This window comes from Xyrauchen texanus, chromosome 26 (assembly GCF_025860055.1).
Source record: "Xyrauchen texanus isolate HMW12.3.18 chromosome 26, RBS_HiC_50CHRs, whole genome shotgun sequence".
In the NCBI taxonomy this organism is placed as follows: domain Eukaryota; kingdom Metazoa; phylum Chordata; class Actinopteri; order Cypriniformes; family Catostomidae; genus Xyrauchen; species Xyrauchen texanus.
The window spans coordinates 5,580,258-5,592,646 of record NC_068301.1 but is presented as its reverse complement, the minus strand read 5'-3'; the positions used below and the strand labels follow the sequence as shown (position 1 = coordinate 5,592,646).

At 39.6% G+C, this 12,389-nt stretch overlaps 1 protein-coding gene across 2 annotated transcripts in view; it reads left to right on the top strand.

Moving 5' to 3' along the window:
• Positions 1 to 12,389, top strand: part of LOC127620093 (KH domain-containing, RNA-binding, signal transduction-associated protein 3-like) — a 169,561-nt gene that overhangs the window by 141,729 nt on the left and 15,443 nt on the right. The gene's annotated exons all lie outside the window — the stretch shown is intronic.

Sequence of the window (12,389 nt, the reverse complement as noted above, 5' to 3'; positions counted from 1 at the left end):
ATAATGTGTGTGTGTGACAGAGAGGGAGAGGGGAGCGTGAGGATTTTTCAGACAGATATTTCAGATAATAGTTGTATTGAACTGTTGTATTGTTCAAGTGTATTTAGCTTTAATACAGATCAAGCCTTCGTTGCTAATTCGAAAACGTCATGTTAGACGTTTCTCTCACTCTCTGTGTGTGTGTGTGTGTGTGTGTGTGTGAGAGAGAGAGTGAGTGAGTGGGTACTCTACAGCTATGTGAGGCTGATTAGGGTGAAATATATTGAAACATTACAAGTTATTTCGGATAATAGAAACTGTTGTATTGATCAAGTTGCAGGGGTGCGGCTCTATTTTTCGGTTGCGACTCGAGTCTCAGTGTGTGCGCATGCGTGTGTGTGAGCGTTTGTAAGTGCGGGGGAAACGAGGGAGCGCTAGGGCTGTATTTAAACGAAATTTAAATACATATTGGATATTTTAGACATTGTTTTGACATTCTTAACCAATTTACTTTAACCAGTATCTTTGTTTTAAATGGATATTTTGATGTGGTATCCTGAAGGGTTCTGTGAAATAACTGAAATAATTTGGCGAAGAGATATGGAACCGTTATGCGGTCAAGACCTGGATCTACTTCATAGCAGTGCGTTTCCTTGAAAAATAACCAATCAGAATCAAGCATTCAATAGACCCATGGTATAAAATGAGTTATTCCACATCTGAATTCATCTGACAAATAAACACATAGTTCTGCTCTCATCACTAGAGGTCACAATTATCATGATTGATGTTCTTTGTTTAGAGCATCACACTCTGCATATTTCTCTCTCTGCTACACCTATCCTCCCTCTCTGCTCTTTCTCCTTTGTTCACACTTTCTGTCCCGTGCCCCATTTTTCTTAGTGCTTCCTCAAACAGACACAGTGATATTTTTAGCTTGCTTTGGTTCTATTTTCAAAGTTTGGTGTCTTTTTGTGACATCTCCATTCCTGTGTGTCTGTAGACCTTTCTTAAGGCTTTCTTCAGTTCTGTTAGAGAAACAAAGAAGCTGTCACACCCTCAAATTAAATTTCATTTACATCTTAGAAAATAACACATTCAGGTCTCTACAAAGTTATAAGTCTCCAGTTATATCTCAGACACCATACAAGTATTTTATTACAAGGCATGATTTATTACAAGGCATGATTTAGTCTGTAGATTTTTTTTTGTAGACATGGTTAATTTATGATAAATTATATTTTATTTATATTTGGGGTTTGACAATTACTGGAAATTGTGTTTTTGATTTACGGCCCAGAATGAGCATTTTAAAACATGTTCTACACACGTTTGGCCTTCAGCAGGAAACCGTGTCAAATAAAAAGCCAAAACTCTGCTTTTAAAAGAATACTTCACTCAAAAATGAAAAATCTATAAAAAAAAATTTAAGCTCCAAAAATGAAAAAATAAATACAAAAAATACATCACCTTAAATGTATCATAAATGTCATCCATATGTCTCATGCGGCATATTCCAAATCGTATGAAGCCATACTATAGCTTTCTGTAGACCAGTCCTTATTTCCTGAAGATCTTGTCCGCCATGTAGCTCCAGTGTTGTAAGGGGTGGGCAAAAGTTATTACAAAAAGTTAGTTGATTTTTTTTGTCCATTTGATATCGATTCTTAAAGCCATGGATTGATCTTGTACTCTATGTGCAACCCTCCACTACATGGGAATAAATCACTCAGATTTGCAACCAAATTTTGCATTTACAGAAATGCTTTCTTAAAGAGACAGTCCCAGTTCAAGTACACAACAAGAAGATCTAACAATTCAATAAACATGTAACCAAATATTAATTATGCAATATAGTATCATATTTATTGACTAAATACATTGATTTATTGAGTTTTGAAAAGCTAAAATGGGATATAATGAAAAACTACTAAAATATAAATAGAAAAAATATATATTTTTGCAATGTACCTTGTTAGAAGGGCCCCTGTATTATTCACAGCATTAGCTGAGAGAAAATGTATTTCATATGTAAGCAAAAGGGACATTATAACTGAAATATACCCATATGAAAATCGAATCGAAGGCTTGTGAATCGGAATTGTAACAAACCGAATAATTTTCATTTAGTGGAGTTTGTTAGTAAAAGTTTCACTTAGTATTCATACTTTCACTCAAGTATAATTTGCGAGTATATTTTACACCCCTGTGAAGCTCTCAGATCTCATTCGCATTTTTTTCACATATTCAAACAAAGGGCATGAATAGTGAATGACCCTATTCCTCACTTTCATCACGCTAAGCTATGACATAGCTTCAGATGACTTGGAAAATAGTGCACAAGTCATATGGACCATTTTTTGTTATAATACTTTTACAATTTTTTAATTTAATTTTTTGATTAATTTCTGGAGCTGAACAACCCCAATAATTTAATTTCATTGTATGGAAACATGCACCCAGGATATTCTGCTTTTGTGTTCCATGGAAGAAAGAAATTCATATAGTAGCTTTGGAACAACATGAGAGTGAGTAAATAATTACAAAACTGAACTATTCTTTTAAGAAAACTGTGTCATATTTATAAAAAATAACATAATTAGCATTGTGTGATGTTTATTCACGCCCTCTTAACTCTTCAAAACTCTTTTTGTTTGAGAGTGAGTTTGAGAGAAAGGAGGTGTAATTAGTGATTAGTGATAAGCCTCTCACAGTAGATTAGACCATCAAGACTCTACTCAGACGACCCACCTTCAATTTAACAGCTGGGAAAACAAGACCCGAGAATGAGGAAACACACAGCTCACCTGGGACATGTTGTACATCATTCAGATTTAACCCCACCATCTGTTTAACAACATGAGAGAGAGAGAGAGAGAGAGAGAGAGAGAGAGAGAGAGAGAGAGAGAGAGAGATTTTTGAATTTTTACAAACTTTTATTACAAAAAAATACAGAGTACACTTAAATTACAAAAAAAAACTAAAAATAAAAAATAAAATAATAAAATAAATACATTTAAGCACAAAAACAAATCATAAGCGTGTGAAAACCAAATTACCTTCAAATACAGAACACAAAGCCTCATTGTGACACCAAATATTTTCAAAAGTGAGAAGATCGTCCACGTTTGTAGTAGTTAAAATCAATCAGAACTCTTGCTTGTAACAGATGTAAAAACACAGTAGCTACATTCTGCTCTACATCCCGCTCAACTTTCTTCTTTCTACTTAAATAAATGGCCAGTTTCGCTTGGCCTAAAACAAAGTTGAGCAACTGGCATACATTTCTCCTTTTCATCACATATTTAAAACCAAAAATAAATAAAACAGTAGAAAACATTTCGTTACCATCCATCCATCCATCCATCCATCGTCAACCGCTTATCCTGTGTACAGGGTCGCGGGGGGCTGGAGCCTATCCCAGCTAACATTGGGCGAAAGGCGGGGGACACCCTGGACAGGTCGACATTTCGTTACATCTCTGAAAAATATTTTGTAAAGACAAAAATAAAGGCACTAATCTGACACAGTTCACAAAAGCATGAAAGATGGTTTCTCTCTCAGTGCAGAAAGGACAAGCATCACCAACCTCAGGGTTTAAAACTGAAATAAAAGCATTGACAGCAACAGCGCCATGAAGGATTCGCCATTGCAGATCACATGTTTTTTTGTGTAACGGTGGTTTATAAAGTGCTCTCCACTCAGGTTTACTGTCATCACACAATTTAAAAAAGTCACGCCATGGAGTATCAACTTTCTTATTTAACATCCTTTTGTTGAAATTTAAAACACAATATTTGTACAAAACTTTTCCAGTGCTTAAAAAGAAGTCTCTACACAAGGATTCAACAGTTTTTAAAAAAACCCAGAGAATTCTTCCAGGTTCAGAGAAAGCAGCAAGCAAGGGAAAGAGTCCTCATGGTTTGGAGTGCAGACATCATTGCTATAGTCCATCAGTAAAGCTCTTTCTGAGTCTTTCAGAGCCGTCTGCCATTTCATTAAAAGCTGTGCTACTACACGGGTTGATCTGATGCCTAAACGTTCAGCCGTTACCGCCTCATTCTGGAAATCAGCTCCTGATATTTCCAGTAGTCGGCCCAGAGTAGTGATCTTACTGCCAATAAGTGTCTTGTTCAGTCCCGGGAACAGACCATCGGCAGACACATCCAGTCGTGCACCACGAACCAACGGCTCCTCCAGAAGCCAATGAAGGGACTCTGAACTCTCCACCTTCTCAACAATAAAAAGACTCCAAACCTTAAAAATGTTCTTATAAAAGACTGGAAGACCAGAAGTGTTCAATTTTACAGGGTCCATTAAAAACAGAGTTTTGTCCAGTCCCAGACTCTCAAGATGATTTAAAATCACATAAGCAACTGCACACCATTTAAAATCAACTGAACCCATTAAAAGTCTTTGTACAAACTGCAACCTAAAAGTTGCTACTCTGCTTTGTAGATGTATTAAACCTTGTCCGCCCTCCTCCTTTGGCAAGAAGAGCACACTCTGTGGGACCCAATGTAGCTTATCCCAAAAGAAATCCACTAAAATCGCCTGGACTTTAGATAGCAGATGTGCGGGAGGGTCAACACATGCCAGCCTGTGCCATAACGAGGAAGCAATTAGGTTATTTATGATTAAAATGCGTCCTCTGAATGACATCTTCGGTGTTAAACATCTCCATCTGTCCAGACGACCCTTGACTTTATCAATGACTCCTTCCCAATTTTTTTGAACTATCTGATCGTCACCCAGATACACACCTAAATATTTAAAACCGGATTTCCCCCACACTAAACCTTGGGGAAGTTCTGGTTTCCCACCTGTCCATTTACCTAAAAGCAAGGTTTCACTTTTATTCCAGTTTACACTTGCAGAGGATAAACTTTTAAAAACTTTAAGTAAACTTGTTAAAACCTTTATGTCACTTTGCTTGCTAATCATGACTATGACATCATCTGCGTATGCTGACAGTACAAGATTGCTTTCACAGTTCGGCAAGTGTAAACCTTGGATTTTACCCCTTATCTGCTGTAAGAGTGGCTCAATTGCTAAGGAGTAGAGCATACCAGACAAAGAGCACCCCTGCCTGATACCTCTGAGAGCTTTAAAAGGAGCACATAAACCACCGTTCACTTTTAAAATACTCTCAACGCCACTATAAAGAACTTTAATAAGGTTAATAAAATTTTGACTAAAACCAAAGGCCTCTAAAACTCTCCACAAATAACAATGTTCAACCCGGTCAAAAGCTTTCTCTTGATCTAAAGAGATAAAACCACAGTCTAAATTCAGTATCTTGGAGACTTCTAAAACATCACGAATCAAAGAAATATTATCAAATATAGACCTACCAGGAACACAGTAGGTCTGGTCAGGATGAATGACACCATCCATCACTCCTGCCAATCTGTTAGCCAGGGTTTTTGAGAGCAGCTTGTAATCGGTGCAGAGTAGTGAAACGGGCCGCCAGCACTTGATGTCAGTGAGGTCACCTTTTTTGGGCAAGAGGGTTAAAACTGCTCTGCGGCAGCTCTGTGGCAGCTGGCCATCAGCCAAGCTCTCGTTTAACACCTCGAGCAAGTCCTCACTTATTTCTGACCAGAACGACTTATAAAAGTCAACTGGTAGACCATCGATGCCTGACACCTTCCCGGACTCCATTCCTTGGAGGGCCTTATGCAGTTCCCCCATACTCAAAGCACCAGAGATCTTGCCATTGGCTTGCTCTGATACCTGGGGTAAGTCATCTAAGAAAACACTTTCACCCCTGTATCCTGCCCCAACTTCACTCTTGTACAAGCTCTCATAGAAACCCACTGCTCTCTTACGAATCTCTGCAGGGTCAGTCAATAAACTTCCAGAGTCGGATCGTAGAGTATGGATGGCTCTGCTTTGACCATTCATCTTCTCAAGACTGAAGAAGAATCTGGATGAAGCATCCATCTGGTCCACACTCTGGAACCTCGACCTGACCAGAGCCCCCTGTGCTTTGATACCCAGTAGGTCAGCCAACTGTGTCCTTTTATTTAAAAGAGAGTCAAAATGACCCTGCACACCAGTTGACTCAGCCAATTCTTGAAGCTTTAAAATGTCAGTCTCCAAGGTGTTCATAAAAAGAGTTGTCTCTGTAGTGACGTTTTGAGTGTATTGCAAGCAAAACTGTTTTATTTGGGCTTTCCTAAAATCCCACCACTGTCGTAGGGATCTAAAAGAACTCTTTGTATCTCGGAAATCATCCCAGAACAATTTAAAAGTGCTCTTAAAAAAACTGTCACTTAACAAGGAAGTGTTTAGCTGCCAGTACGCACTTCTTGGTTTAAAAGAGTTTAAAAACACAGAACACTGCACCATACTGTGATCAGAGAAACTAAGAGGGGTAATAAAACATCTTTTTAAAATATTACAGTGATGCCTAAAAACATAAAACCGGTCCAGTCTTGCCAGAGAGATCACACTGTCCCGAACATGAGACCAGGTGTACTGCCTTTGTGTGCCATGAAACTGTCTCCATACATCACATAACTCATGCCGCTTGACCAGCTGGATCAGACGGTTACGAGAGGGCATGTGTGGTTCAACATGATTTCTGTCCATGTTTGACTCTGCACAGTTTAAATCACCACCCAAGAATAAATATTCTTCCAAACAGCATTTCTCTAAAACAGATAATAATGTGTTTAAAAACAACATTCTTTCTGTTGTGGATGTTGGGACGTACACACAAATAAAAACACAAATAAAATGTCCAAAAGTAGCTCTTACTTTTAAAAGTCTGCCTTTAACCACCTCCTCCACCTGATAGGAGTGTGGACTAAAACCCTTATTAAAAAGAATAGCGACCCCTCCACTGAGTGAGGTGTTGTGACTCAGGACAGAGAGCCCGTCCCACTCCACTGCCCAATCAGCAGCATTCCTCAAATCACTGTGTGTTTCCTGTAACATTACAACATCAATTTTTCTTTGTTTGATCAGTTCAAACATCTCTGCTCTTTTTCTCATTTCTCTTGCTCCATTGACATTCAAAGTCGCAATGTTCATGTCTCCCATGTTTGGAGAAGAGAAAGAGAGTAAAAAGCACAGCAGCACTGCACACACACACATCACATCAGCAGACAGACTATCAGGGTTTCTTACTGCCTCCATTAGAGTTCTCAGAGGTGATTTTTGTCCACATGATTTTTAAACGGTACACTTCTCTGTCTGTGAACAGACCTTCTGACCTAAAAAGCCTTGTTTTCTCAACAAACTGTGCTGTGTCTGGAAAGTAGTCCTGTACACACACCCCTCTCTTGTTTTTTGTAGCTCTGAGGAAGAGTTTGATGTCGTCCAGCTCATAAGAGCAGTTGGAGAAGTCACACCGAGAGAGACTGATGTTGGAGTCAGAAGACTCATTGCCACTCTCATCAGAGAACTCCTCATCTGCTTTCTTAGCTCGAACAGCTGAAACAACACTTGACTTCTTCCTCTTAGCTGGGACTTTAAAATAACTCTGTTCCGTTTCCATGTCAACACCATCACACAACAGATTGGGCTGGACCACATTAGACGCACTTTCACTGGGTTGCGTGCTCGTGTTAGTGACAGGTTCATGAGAAAGAGTATTTAACTCCGCATCATTAGTTTTATTCTCCACAATCACTTTTTCGGGGGCAGTTTCATGAAACATATTACCTTCACTCGCGGGTGGAACCGGAGCATCACCGTCCCCCGCTGCACCCGCACCTGCACCGGCCTCTGCCGCAGGCGGAGCCGCGTTTGATGGTCCAGCCTCACCCGGATCAACATTAACATCAGCAGCTGCGGAGCTGTTGTTTTTACTTTTCCCAGGACATGCACGAATTAAATGACCCACCTCCCCACAATTAAAACATTTCATCTTGTCTGTCGTTGCGTAGATTACATAATCAAAATCATCGATTTTGAAACGCAGTGACAGATCAAGATCGGCGTCATCTTTAATGGTCATATAAACAAACCTCCTAAAAGAAACAACATGTTTCAGCAGAGGAGATTTACATCCAATTGAGATCATTTTTATCGGAGACACTATTTTACCGTAACGGGATAAAACTCCCGCTAAGGTTGCATTACTAATGAAAGGTGGTACATTAGATAGTAAAACTTTTCTTGATGGCATTGAAAGTGGAAGAACAGGAGAAAACACATCATCGATAACTATTCCGGTCTCAACAAGCTCATTCGCTTTTTCCACAGTGCTTAGAAAAATAACAGTGGCACTGTTCATTTTTGAGGCTGACATGATGTGCTCATGCCCCACAACCTCACCTACAGCCAAACAACAATCCTCAATGCTCACCATGGACGCCACCTTCACCCCATGGCGCGCGTGAGTTTGCCCAAACCCTGCAAACCTGGGGCCGACATGCTGTCCGCCAAAGAAAGGACGGTAGCACGCGGCCCAAACAAACAAAAACACCAAAACCCGCTAACAATAAACCAAGAAAGAAAGAAAAGAAAAATATAGAAAAAAGTATAGAAAAACACTCACAAGCTCCAAACGTACACTCGCACCACGCTCAACAATCACACCGGAAGTGAGAGAGAGAGAGAGAGAGAGAGAGAGAGAGAGAGAGAGAGAGAGAGAGAGAGAGAGAGAGAGAGAGAGAGAGAGATCTTATCATTATTATTTGTCTTGTCATTATCTGATTTGTGTATTAATGCTTTGGCAATATTGTATGTAAACACAATCATGCCAATAAAGTACTTTTTAAATTGAAAATTGTGTGGAGAGAGAGAGAGAGAGAGAGAGAGAGAGAGAGAGAGAGAGAGAGAGACCTTTAAAGGGACAGTTCACCTAAAAATGAAAGTTCTGTTATCATTTCTCACCTTTATGTTGTTCCAAACCCATATGACTTTTTTTTTCCTTGGAACACAGAGTAAGATGTTATACATCCTTGTCCTTGTTACTTTTACTGTACCTGTTGTAAAGCTTGTGGCAAACCCCTGTGCAGATGTTTTTTGGGTTTAGATTTATTCAACAGAGTTCTGCACACATAAACACACCACAGTCACTGAGACACTGACATTTTACTATACGCCACAGCAAAAAGCCTGATGCCAGTTTTAACTAGACAATCTGTTATTTAATCTGTGTTTAGAACTTCAGACACACACACACACACACTCTCTGAGTATTAGTACACAGAGTATCGGTTTTGGATGGCTAAGTACAGCTGTGTGTCAGAGTGAGAGTGAGTTAAAGGGACCCAAAAGCAGAGGAACAGTTCAACAGATGCATTCACAATAAATGTCAACATATACTGTGCTGGTGAAGTATAAGAATCCCAGCACCAGCTGTACAAGTATGAGTCAGTGTGCACTGTGGCCATGCAGAGGGCAGATAGGAAGAGTGTGTTCGTAGACGGGTGTATGCGTTGTGGAATTCAGGAGCAGATCCATAGGAAGTGTCTGTTGAAGCGTAGTGAGGTGCAGAGAACAAAGCCCAGACGATTAGGAGGCAGTTGTATTTGCGACACGTGGGCAGAGACGAAAAATCCTCCATTTGTGGGCAGCGACAACAGGTGTACAGAAAGCTGGTAGGTAAACACACTCCTCACACACAGGCAGAGGCAGACAACCCAACAGATAGAATAGACAGCTCTAACTAGACAAAGAGAGCAAGGTTAGTTACTTGACTTCACATAATAATCTAGCAAAGACAGTGAGAACACACAGGGATTAAGTAGGGAGTGAATTAGAGTAGAACAGGTGTTGCTAGCATGCTAATCAGCAGCATGATCTGCGGTTCCCAGGAACATTCAATGTTTCCATGGAAACACTGTTCATGCATGCAGGCTTCACCCACAAGACATGAGGGAGAGAGAATAACAAAACAAACAGAATAAACCGGCAAACTCACTGCCATGACACTGTGAGAGCAGCAAGTAAATAACATCTCATGTTTTGCAAGAAGTACTGTACTCTTCACATTGGGTGAAATATATATATATATATATATATACTGTATATATAATTCATTTATTTATCTATTCAGTTTTGAATGGGGCAAACTATAAAATTTAGTTTTCATGTACAATTAGCTTGGTCTAATTGTTTTTTATTTGACAGAATGTTTGTATTGTTTACATGTGTGGTGCTAATTGGAAAGAATTGTTTTGTGTGTTATTGAAATGCATCATCATTTAACGCTCTACTTTGAATAGAGTGAGTTGAGCAGGGTAATTGAGTAGAACAGAAGCTAAGAACTGAGAGAGAGAGAGAGTGTGACAGAGTGAGAGAGAGAGAGAGAGAGAGAGAGAGAGAGAGAGAGAGTGCGAGAGAAGGAATATTGACGATGTGTCAAAGTAGAAATCGAAAGTGTCTAACAAGGTTTGGACCCAGTGCTGCTGTTCAGATTGGGGAGAAAAAGGTTTTGAAACGGTTTGAAACTAGCTCAGAAAAGGAAATAAGGAGAGATGGACGCATCTGGCAGCAGGTTTTGAAGTTGACTGATACATTACTGAGCACAAAAGCTTTAGGTCTTTTCAATTTCACCTTCATGCACAGTGGAAATGTTGAATTCCATCACACATATAATATAAAACCTCTCCCAGCTTGTATGTGTTTCCGTAGCCTGTAGAAAATAGTGACCGTAGTTCTGGTCCGTACGTCTCCCAGCAGTAATTCTGGCATATCCCTCCCTCTCTCTCTCTCTCTCTCTCTCTCTCTCTCTCTCATGATATCTTACTCTCCCTGGTGTGCAGACACATTTGTAAGTGTGAAACTAGCAGTAACAGCAGGCATGCGATAGGCACCTCTGCTGTGAGCTTTGAATGAAGATTTTCTCTCTGCATAGCAACTTATGGAAAGCCACGACACTCTTCTCAGTCTTTTAAGGCACACTGAGTGTATGTTTGGGTAGATCTGTGTGTTTTTTCTTGTGTGAATTTTATCTCACAGCTTTGGATAAACCATTGAACAACTAGACAGACCAATGAATAACATTAAAAAGGCTGGGGCTGGGCAGATAAAAGGAGGAGTTAAGATAGAAATGATGGGAAGCTTTATGAAAAGAATGATGTGGGGATTCATACATAAATTAGGGAAGGAGTTACAATAGGAATAATAGGACATATAATTGAAATGAGGAGTTATGATGGAAATGAGTGATGTGTTATGATAGGAAATAGTGGAGGAGTTACGATAGAAATTAGGGGAAGGTTTGCAATATAATTAGGGAGGAGTTACATTAGAAACGTGGGGAGGAGATACGATAGTAATTAGGGAGGGTGTAAGATAGGAACACGGGGAGGAGATACGATAGTATTAAGGGAGGAGTAACGATGGTAATGATGAGGGTGTTACGATATGAATTACCGAGGAGTAACAATAGGAATGAAGAGAGGAGTTATGATAGAAATGAAAAAGAGTGTAGGGGCTAAGATGGAAATGTGCGAGGAGTTAAAATTGGAAATATGGGAGGAAATGCATTAGAAATTAGGGGAGGGATTACGAAAGAAATGTGGGGAAGAGGAGTGATGTTACAATAGAAATGAGAGGAGGAGATATGATACAAATTATGGAGACTTTAAAATAGGAAATAAGGGAGGAATTATGATAGAAATGAGGGAGGAGTTACGATAGAAATTAGGTGCACAGAACTGGATTTAGGATACAGATGAGGGGGAGGAGTTATGATAACAATAATGGAGGAGTTACAAAATAAATCAGTGAAGGAGTTACGATAGGAACAAGGGGAGGAGTTACAATTGGACTGATAGGCCTTATGACAGAAATGAGGAGAAGGGGAGGAGGTATGATGGAAATGAGGGAGGGATTGTAATAGAATTAGGGAGGAGTTATAATAGGAATGATGGGAGGAGCTACAATATTAATTAGCGAGGAGTAACGATACGAATTAGGGGATGAGTTTTGATAATTACTAGGGAAAGATTACCATAGGAACAAGGGGAGTAGTTACAATAGTAATTAGGAAGGAGATGGCAATGATGGGAGGGTTACGATATTAGTAAGCGAGTAGTTACGATATTTATGAGAGGAGGTGTTACCATAGGAATGAAGAGAGGAGTTATGATACAAAATGAGGAAGAGTAGAGGGGCTACAATGGAAATGTGGGAGGAGTTAAAGTAGAAAATATGGGAGGAAATGCACTAGAATTTAGGGGAGGGGTTATGATAGAAATTAGAATTAGGAAGGAATTACAATAGGTACTAGGGAGGAGTTATAATAGGAACTAGGGAGGAGTTACGATATAAATTATGTTAGCGCTACTATGGGAACGAGGGGAGGAGTTACGATAAAAATGAGGGGTGGAGGTAAGGAATTATGAAAGAAATGAGGGAGGAGTTACAATAGTTAATAGGGGAGGGGTTACGCTGTAAATAAGGGGAGGGATTTTGATAAACGATTAGAGGAGCGGGAATTA